Consider the following 9,921-nt stretch of genomic DNA (forward strand, 5'->3'; position numbering starts at 1 on the left):
GGAGTTAACGGTATTCCGCGCCAGACTTTTATTTTTAGTAACAGTTTCCAGGACTTTGGGCCGGTGCCCAGCGCTGCTCACTTAGGTAAGCACGAAATCTTCTGGTTTCCAATCGAATGAAAACAAATGACATGTAAGCTCACGCGCCCGGGGGATTTCTACCTTACTCCGAGCGTCTGGACTTAAACGTTGGAGCGCCAGAGTTTCCATAGCAACGATGTAACATTCGCCTAAACTATTTCCCGACTCCAGAACTACGTCAGCGGGTCTCGGATATCAGGCCGGGTCCCCAGAAACTCATTTCGGGACACTACTGGAAGGGGAGGAATAAAGACACCAATGTTTAGTGTTTTAGGCTCCGCCATGTCCAATCAGCACAAGTTAAAGCGTTTAAAAAAACTACAAGCGATTTCTTTCCTTTATTCTTCATTCCTAAATTCTTTGTTTATAAACAAAGAGCAACAAAGTAACGGATCAGCGAGAAAAACAAACAAAGCAAAGTGTAACAAAGTTACCAGGATGCTTATAAACATGATTAATAAAAAGGGGGAAGAATAAGAGATCCCAACATGTCCGAGAGAGAAGAGAGACGGAGGAGAGAAGAGAGAGGAGGGGGAGAGACATTTAAATAAATAAAAGGATTTAAAAAAGGACAGGAGGGAATTTATTTCAAAGGAGGAGAAAAGTTACAACAAGAGACCGGAATCTAACACTAGAGAGTCAGAGACTGAGATGGAATGGAAGGAATTATTACTTTACTGAGAGGGTGGTAGATAAGTGGAACAGCCTCCCTGCAGAAGTGGTGGAGGGTAATACAGTGAGGGTATGATATATATATATATATATACAGTATATATAATATATATATATATTATATATACTGTATATATAATATATATATATATATATATTATATATACTGTATATATAATATATACAGTACGTATGTGATATATTTATACAGTATATACAATATGTATGTGATATATATATATATATATATATATATATATACAGTACATATGTGATATATATATATATATATATATAGTATAAACAGCATGTTTGTGATATATATATATATATATATATATACAGTATATGCAGTACATATGTGATATATTTATACAGTATATACAGTACGTATGTGATATATATATATATACAGTATATACAGTACATATGTGTATATCTATTTAAATGGCCAATCATGGGTTAATAGGTATATCAGTGAGGGAAATTAAACATGGCTTGTTAAGAGAAAACGACATTCCCACAGCTGGAAAATGACTCATTGTAAAGTTATTACAATTTTTTTTTTAAAAAAAGGAATATAATTTGCAGAGATTCCGGATGAACTGAAATCTTCCATTCTGTGGTTAGAATGTTTGGGATCGTCATCACGCGGCTGCCTGTTTATTACCGGAAACAGGACTGGTTATTTGTGCCGATAAACTAGCGCTAGCCGCGTTCCACGGAACGAACGCCGATGTTTCCTCACAATGTCTAATAATGGAACTGTAGAAACTGCTTTGTGTTGTAACTGGTGCAGGACTCAGGGGACGAGACTCTAGCCTCTAGCATAAGAAACGCGACAGCTGGTGCGCGCTTGTTAAAAATCTCTTACATTGTTAATGCGCTTTTTACTTTAAAAATCGTTAAAGTTAAAAAACAACCAACCCCCCCCCAAATATTTTTGTAAAGTGACTTTGGATACGTGCCCCGCGCCATGAATAATATTCTTCCCCTGGCTCCATGCCACCAAATACATTATACTTTCTTCTTTAAAAGGTAAACATTTTCAGAGTTGAGGCAAAAAAATTTTAAAACAATATCTAATTCCCAATATCAGTGCTGTGAATTTAGCTGCCGCCGGGGATTCTGGGTAATTCCACTGGCATAAAAACTCAGTGCCTCATTTGGTGCGATTCACACCACAAAACTTGCAATGGATCTGCTTGGAAAGCCCATTCGAGGAAGATGTTTGGGGCTTTAAGGGTCTCGTCTGTGTTACGGATGTAAGAAAGTTTTACATTACAGAGAGGGTGGTGGATAAGTGGAACACCCTCCCAGCAGAAGTGGTAGAGGGTAATACAGTGAGGGTATTAAACATGCATGGGATAGACATACGGCTCCTGAATCTAAGACGAGACCAACGACTGATTAAGGTGGGAGTCTGTACAGCAGGAAAAAGGGCGACTAAACGGGGGCCGATGGGGGCCGATCTGCCGGCAGGTTCTAGTTTTCTACGTCTACAAGCCGGAGGATGTTCATGGCTCAGATTTCTGCCTTTCCAAAGATTCCAAGACTCTCTCCTCTGTCTCTTACTGTAGAGAGAGTGCGCATGTGCACTCAGCAGCCAGAGGCGAGTGTGCGTAACGGTGTTACCCTCCGTACAGTAAATCTGCTTTCAGACCAATTTTCTGAACTATCTTTAATTCTACTTTTTTTTTTACTCTAATCACATTAATTGCGGAATTAGCACTGATTTCGTTTTGACGATTTCCGCTCATTTTCAGCTTAAATAATAAACAAATGCAATTATCCGCAGAAAGGCTTTAATCGGCCAATTTCATGCATTATAAACAGTGACTTTAGATGATGATGATGATGACCCAGGATACAAAGTGCCCCATTAACCCACTGACTGCCAGAGTGAACAGCAACTCCGTGTTCTCTTCCCAAAACAGGGTTACCGTCATTGAGTATTAACCCATCGAGTGCAAGAGCGGAGCTCGACCGGCTTAACTCTGACAAACGCTCAGAAACCTGAAAACTTCACAATTCTACAGCGGGCATTACGGCCAATTAACCCTTCCATTCACTCCACGATGAAAGGGGTCACACAAAAAGCCCTTAACTGTCTGCATGCTAGACAGAATACCAGGACAAATACTTTTGTCACCTGTTTGGCAGTGAAAAGGTTAAATATGCGGTTTTATATAGATTTTTTTAAGAAAAACTGTGTATTGTTATCGGAGACAACGCTGAACTCTAGACAGGTTTTAAACCGTCAAAAAAAGGACAAAACACATAATTTTCATCATAGATAATGGGGAAGTTATATATTTTTTTTGGTTTCTGAAGGGTTAAGGGAATGAAATATATTATTTTATGTTTTAAGGCTTTCTGAGATAAATGTAATTTAAAAAACATGCATTCTGGTGGTTTTGCAGTTTTCACACAAATCCTTTCCCTCCAATACAATAGTCCAAAAAATGTAATTGAAAATCCCCCAAGAGTTATTGATGGATATATCGCCACCATATACCGCAGCGTTGCATTAAACCAATGAGTTATGTTACCCTTTCCCCCGGGGCAGGTCTCAGGGGTCCCACTTGCCGTCTCTTAAGATTTTTCTGTAGATTTCTAAGAACTTTCACATTTTTCAAAGCTTGACAAGGTCTGTAACTAACTACCCCAAAGCAGGGGGATGGGGCAAGAACCCCCCCCCAAAAAAAACTTTGGAGGTGCAAATATTGTACCCCTGTCATCCAAACATGCAGTTTGGATGGTGGATCTAAGCTATATGGGAGAGAGAGAGTTTTCGGTAGCAGGGTCCTTGGCTGCGATGTCCCAGAGTCTCTAATTTTTGGCTTGTTTTCGACACAATGTAACATTTTTTGGGGGGTCCTGCGCTCCTATTGGTTGCGACGTGGAATAAATTCCTAAAAGTATCACCTGATCCGGGAAAAAAATATTTCAGGGATTCCCCAAAAAACCGAAATCACATGTTTTACGGGTAAAATACCCGGCGGGTCCTTACATAAAGTTTTATGATACATCTTAAACATAAAGGAACGTACAGGGCAGTGATGTGGTTTTAAATGTTAACCCTTGATGAGATGAAGAATAAAAGTGAAAAAGCCCCCTAGGTGTTATTGATGATGTTGGTCACAGTGTGTAGGGGTATTTACAGAGCGGGGTCATGTTGGGACCCCATGGAGCCCAGTCCTTACCTGCCATCAGGCCAGATCCAAGCTCCCAGGTGTCATCTGGTTCCAGGGCTCCTCCAGAGTGCAGCAGCAGGGCCAGGAGCAGGGGCCACAGCTGGACAGCTCCCCAGGAGAAGGCACCCTGCTTCTTGGCTGTCCTCATGTCTGATGAGCAGATACATCCAGTCTCCCCCCTAACTGTTGCTTCAGGCAGATTCCCCAAAACAATGAATGCCCCCCAAACCCAGTCCTGGGGCAGATGCTCAGACAGGTGGTTATGGGTCCTTTCCTGCCTCACATTAGGAGGGCATCCAGATGCAGAAATGCCCCAGACACTGAGAGTTACCCCTGCAGCATCCTCAGGGTCTAGAAGATGTCAAGATGTAGCCTGGGCGCAGTCCTCCTGCCCCTCCTGTCTCTCCTGCCCTTCCTGCCCCTCCTGTCTCTGCTGCCCCTCCTGCCCCAGCTCAGAGCCCCAGCTCCAGCGCTGACTGCACAGCGAACCGCTCACTGAGCAGCCAGCTCCCGCAGCCCCGCCTAGCCAGGCGGGCGGACCAATCAGCGCGCTCACAGAACTAAAGACTCCCCCCCAGTTCCCCAGAACGCTGCACCTGTGCGTGAGAGAGTGCAGGGTGTGTGTGAGAGAGTGTGCAGTGTGTGTGTGTGTGTGTGTGTGAGAGACATAGTGTGCAGTGTGTGTGTGAGAGTGTGCAGTGTGTGTGTGTGTGTGTGAGAGAGTGTGCAGTGTGTGTGTGTGTGAGAGACATAGTGTGCAGTGTGTGTGTGAGAGTGTGCAGTGTGTGTGTGTGTGAGAGAGTGCAGGGTGTGTGAGAGAGAGTGTGCAGTGTGTGTGAGAGAGTGCAGTGTGTGTGTGTGTGTGAGAGAGAGTGTGCAGTGTGTGTGAGAGAGAGAGTGTGCGGTGTGTGTGAGAGTGCAGTGTGTGTGTGTGTGTGTGAGAGAGAGAGAGTGTGCAGTGTGTGTGAGAGAGTGTGTGCAGTGTGTGTGTGAGAGAGAGAGTGTGCTGTGTGTGTGAGAGAGTGCAGTGTGTGTGTGAGAGCGACATAGTGTGCAGTGTGTGTGAGAGAGAGAGTGTGTGTGTGAGAGCGTGCAGTGTGTGTGGGAGAGAGAGACTGCGCATTGTGTGTGTGTGAGAGAGAGAGAGAGAGAGACTGTGCAGTGTGTGTGAGAGAGTGTGCAGTATGTGTGAGAGTGTTGTGTGTGTGTGAGAGAATTATAGAATTTCAGTCACTTGGTGTCCGACTTTGAAACCGAAATTGTTACAAATTGACCCCCCAATTGTGTGACCACATTTTATTTCTGCCATTCAGGGACACACTATGAAGCAGATGAGATCACACGCACAGGTATATATTATATGTATATATATATTATATACACACTGATTCACATATACAGACCGTCACATACACATAACATACATTTTATATTATATATATATATATATCTCACACACACACTGATTCACATATACTATTATATATTAATTATTAGGAAACCTTGGAAACCATGTTGAATTCAGATTTAATAATACACATACACTCATTACAGACACAAGTGGATTCAGGGTGTTAACCCCTCTATTACCAGGCATGTGCAGATCCAGAGTATTTACTCCTATATTATCAGACACACACAGTGACAAACAAACACAGTCACATACACACAAACACACATACCTGATGCTGGCTGCAGCTGACACTGAGCTTGGTGTGAAGGAGGGACTCAGCCTATCAGGAGAGGCTTCTGAAATCTCAGGCAATCGGGGAGTTGAGAAGTCTCTCCTGATTGGCTCAGACCTCCTTCACTTAGACTTCTCATTCCGGGACAATGCATTTTCCGGATTGAAGCTACCCGTGATCCGGGACTTAAAGTACCAGGCAATCCGGGACATGTGGTCACCCTACCCCAGAAATCACTCACAGTCCCCTGAATCCCCCAAAGACCCCCTAATGCCCTAGAGACCCCCAAATCCCCAGGGACTCCTGAATCCCCCAGAGACCCCCGAGTCCCCCAGAGATCACACAAACCGCTCTCATTTGCCAAGTTTTATTGAATTCAAGAACCTTTTCGCTGCTTACAAAACTGGTAATTGTAGAATGAAATCATGTGACCCGCTGCCTGCGCTGACGCTTCAGGCCGCAGACCATAAATAACATTTCTAATTGTGTTGAAGGGGGGGAAGAAAAAAGTGCGTCCAATTTTTCAACACTGTTGGTTAGAATTTTTTTTCCCTTCTGTTTTTTTCATAGAAAGTTTTGCAACAAACCCCCAATTTTTATCAAATATAAATAAAAAATAACCGACTAAAGAATATATTGTATCAAAAAGAGTACGAAGAAATGGTTTAGCATTTTCCATGCAAGTAATGTTTTGTTATTTTTTTGTGTGATTTTTTTTTTAGTTGCTTTTTTTTTTATACATAATTTAATATTTTATATATTTTACATGCAAACATTAATTATGCGAAATGCGGCCAGTTCAACCTGGTTTGGGATGCAAACAATTAAAGTGGATTTTGTTTTTTTTAAGGGGGCGACAGGTAACAGAATTTGAACGATGGGTGGAGGAGCGTTTTCAAAATGGCCGCCTCGACCTTTCTACCGCTGAACGGCAAACACAAGGCGTCGCGGCACGCAATCCTTAATGCTACGTCTTCCACGGGGGAAATAAAGTAAAAATGACATCATATTTTACCCAGTTTGACCATCAGGCTATGATCTAGAAACATTTTATTTAGGTGGCTTGGCCGGCAACAATAATCTTAAAATATCTGGAGACTGTGATCTCCTTCCTCCTCTTATCAGCGGCAGGAGAACCACAGTTCATTTTGGGTTAAAAAAAATGCTGTTCCACTTACACAAATTAAAAATTTCGCCCTCTAGAATTTTGAGCAAATCAGCTTTAAGCAGATCTGTCATTTTATTCTTTCCTCGGAACGTTTCATCATATAAGAAACTGCATGGAGGCATTTTGAAGTGTGTGCGGTTTCTATGGCAACGCCGCGCTTTCTGCGTCACATGAAAATGTGTGTGTTCCCGGAAAAACAAAATTATGAATGTGACAAATTTTTGGGGCGTTCCATGGTATTAGGAATTATGTTTCTAATGCTCCATTTAGGGATAAAAGTGGTAAATTTGGTAGGTGGAACAGCACCTTTAAAGGAGATCCCGCTAACCCTGAGGTTGCGTTAAACCCAGGAAGCAGTAATACCCCGATATACCCCCTGCCTGTGGCAGTGCAGCTGTGGCGGACTGCTATGGTTATAATTTTAATAGAAAGTGTCCACGTTTAACCCCCTCCGCCGGTAGAGCCTCCGGCAGCTGCCTCCCCGTCGCTCACTGTGCCGTTAGTGGCCCTCAACTCGCAAAACGTAGCCTCAAGCTGTAGAATTGTGGTTGACAAAAATGGATGCAAAGAGGGGGCCGGCAGGTGCCGTATGCCGATAAAACAAAAAATATTCTTTTACATAGCATCAGACATACGTGGCGCTGTATGTGAGTTGAGCGTCGGATGTCTAGCGTGCACATTCTATGTTCCGACCACCTACTTCATGTGTCATTGGCAGGGTCTGGATGCTTTCCTAAATGCCCCGTATCAAAACAACAAGCCATGGGGCGGGATGAGTCTACCCATCGTAAACAAGGGCTGTATTAACCCCCATCGTGATAAATGCCTCCATTCCAACACCAACAAACAACAATCTCTTTTTACAGCCCAACAGGGAGATGGAACCAGGTGTGCACGTGTGTGTGTGTGAGCGTGTGTGTGTGAGAGTGTGTGGGATAAGGCAAAGGCCGACACAATTTAGCGTAGAAAACAGCAAAAAAGTCCAGATGTTATGCAGGGTGATTGAGAATTCCATGCTTTCAGCACAAATGTTTATTTTTGTTAATTTTTTTTAGTTTTTATTTTCCCAAGATTTTTTCTTGCATATTGTTTTTTTTTGGGATATTTTTTTTTTTTGGAAAAAAAGGTGAAATAAAATTGTGCCTTTATTTTTTTTTTTTTTGGAGGGAATAGCCATAGAAAAAACATTTGGTCGCGTTTATCCTGAAGCCTTAGAATGGGAGAGTCCAGCAGGTAAAGCTCGTAGCGAACGTGAGAAGTGATGTCATCAGTGGGTCTTTTGTCTACTGTTTGCATAGCCCTGGCGGGCAGAATCCCATGCGGAGGGGGGGGGGGTCGCTTTGAGAAGCCCGTGGTTTTTCCTCCACCCGAACCTTTACGAAATTATCTTTTCTGAACCTCTGTCTCGAAAATCCCCGCTAATTTGTGTTCTAAAGCAAAATACTATTTCTTATGAGCTAATATGAGGATGACCCCATCGAATGTTTCAACTCGGTATTGTAGCTACAGTTACAATGTATCAAACCGTTCTAGTTTAGCTTGGTCTTGGCATGATAGCCCGGTTACCCCACCAACCTGTATGTAAGGGTTTCTGGATAGGCAGGAAGGATCCTGTATTTCATCCAGAAAACACCATTTTTTAACGGAGGAATTCAGTATTGTTGAGAGCCTACGTGCACGGAATAGAGGTTAGAGCCCTTTTGCGATGTCGTGTAAGTAATAAAATAAAAAAAACATGCAAAATGTTCCCAGGGTGAGAAACGTCTCCTGTCTGTTACTCGTTGGCTGTCTCCACCGAGGGAAGGGTGGACACAACGAGAGGATTATTTTGTTCATGCTATAGTGTGATACGTCGAGGGAACTGGCCGAGCTTCGTAGAGCGCTCGACGCGGCACGCGACTCGATACCACCGCCTGACGACGGCCTGACCGTGCATCTTGGATGCGCACCCCCCTCGAGCACAGAAACGGAGAAAGGACACCCCAAGTCTAACATTAAAGAATAAAAGATCCCGCATCGTGTGGGGTCTCATAATGGTCAAGACAGAGTTTCACTTCGATGCAGCTGGCATGCTCTGAAACTTGACAAAAATACATATTTTGAAAGATCAAGCAACAGTAACGATAACTTACAAATTCAATGAGACTCCGTGGAATGGCGACGGTCTAAGAAACATTTAAAACGGGTGGAATCCTCATCAAATACCCCAAGTAGAACCGTTAAGAACTTACAAAAAAACCCCAAGGATATTGTAATCGTCACACTCCGGTAGTCCTACAAAGTGAAATGTGTGGCATCTTCACCACGAAAGTGCGTTTTAACACAAACATTCTAGTTTGAATGTGTGAAGCGTTTGCCGTGCAACCACTAAAAACCTCTCTAGAAGGTGATTGGACGTTGATGGATGAGTAGGCAGACGGTGACAGGTCAACTACATTAATCCATTTCAAAGCGTGATTAAAAAAAAAACGAAAAAACATTCCACTTCTTGTCCAAAAGCATAGAATATTCTGTGTAAATAATTTTTTTTTCTCATTAAAAATACACCAGGCAGTGGAGAAAAAAGTACAAAATTACGTTCCGTACAAAAATTGAAATAGGGCCAAAAACACAGCCGAGAAACCAGAGGTGATTCCAAAGGGATATCGATAACAAAAATGGCTGACCTTGTTTGGCTGCAACGATTATCGACGGATTCATGTGGCCAACAGGGCTGTCGCCCGAAGGATTGTTTTGGCACTCAACCTACCGCTACCCAATTTAGGTTGACCCTAAAGATTCATGCTTCGTAAACATTTTGGGGCAACGCAGACTCTTGAGCTCGTTGGGAATTGGGGGCACCTTAAGAGTCAACCGAGGCTGAGATGAGTTTGAAGGTCTAAATCTATTGCAAGCCAGTCCGTAACATCATTAAATACACAAGCCGAAAACATCTAGACACCGATGAGAAGATTTGCGAGAAGGAATAATGTGAGATCTTGAGTGGTGGCAACCAATGCCACCAATGGACGGTGGGAATGAAAGTTTCCGCCATCTTGACGAAGACAAAAGGATGGGACTATATATTTTTTTTTATTAGTCTCTCTCCATCGACCCTAAATTGAGGCACTTAACAGTC

The sequence above is a fragment of the Sceloporus occidentalis genome, unplaced genomic scaffold, assembly GCF_023333645.1.
Source record: "Sceloporus occidentalis isolate IW3139 unplaced genomic scaffold, rSceOcc1.0.p SCAF_214, whole genome shotgun sequence".
Lineage (NCBI taxonomy): Eukaryota > Metazoa > Chordata > Lepidosauria > Squamata > Phrynosomatidae > Sceloporus > Sceloporus occidentalis.